Below are 1,160 nucleotides of genomic sequence, written 5' to 3' on the forward strand. Positions count from 1 at the left end.
GAGTATTCGAGGCCACCTAAAGAGGCCAAAAGACTTGTAGTTATAATTAAGCATAATTTAAGCACAGGATGAGTACATGGTATATTACATGCTAATAAAAGAATAACCCAAGAGAAACATTACCTTTATACTTGAATCTCAACTTGAATTATACAAGTATCATCTACAATAAATCCTTTGTCAGGGTCATGGACATCAGACAAAGGCATCATCGATGGAAGATCATAACCTTGGAAACTGAAGAATATGTAGTTTGTATCTGCAAACCAAATACGTTGTACGTGAAGTTATACAGATCTCTAGTGTTTCAAGTAGCTAGTGATGAAATCTAAAACAAAGAAAAATGTGTATACATCATGTCACTGTTTTCTTGTGATTTTTCTGATTAAAAATGGCAAAATTGTATTCAGCATAAGGGGATTTAGATTTATTGCTCGTACCGTAAGGTCAAAGATACATCTCCAATTTTCCATGGCACTTTTTCGGATACATTTGTATCCACCTAATGAAAAATATATGCAAACATTAGTGAAGTCGTGATGATATATCAGTATAATATTATAATGAAGGGCTGTATGAGGAAATATCTAGTACACGTACCATGTACAACCAACCACCGTAAACTGATCAAAATAACGAGTTTCTTTGTCATTCAAGTTAGAAAAGTTCTCAATCGTCCAAATGAATTCAGTTGACTGTGACGGACTTATGGCGATGAAATTCACCATTGTTTAAGAAAATTATAATAAGGCAACCACAAAATCAATCTAATTAAATTTACAGTGGTGCTAGATATACCGTTGTTTCGGACAGAACTAAAATCGTACACACACAAAAAAAATAGGGGGCCCACCCCTTGGGATTTTGCAAGGGGGCTTGCTTTTTCTGAATGTTTGTGAGTGCACAGTTTGTATGCCCAAAATTTTTGTTATATTTAAAATAGATAGACAATTCGAATAACAAAAATGGTTGATGAACCGCACAAAAAAGCTACCCAAAAACAACCCTCTCACATGCAAAGTTTTTAGGTGGGCCTATGACATTTAGTTAGTACCCACCTTTTTCCAATGGGTTCATCATAGTCGTTAATTGGGATATAGTATTGTTTTTGAGTTGTTTAAAATGGCGGTTCTCCAAGAACCACTATTTCAGATAAACTA

This window comes from Papaver somniferum, chromosome 3, assembly GCF_003573695.1.
Source record: "Papaver somniferum cultivar HN1 chromosome 3, ASM357369v1, whole genome shotgun sequence".
Taxonomy (NCBI): Eukaryota; Viridiplantae; Streptophyta; class Magnoliopsida; order Ranunculales; family Papaveraceae; genus Papaver; species Papaver somniferum.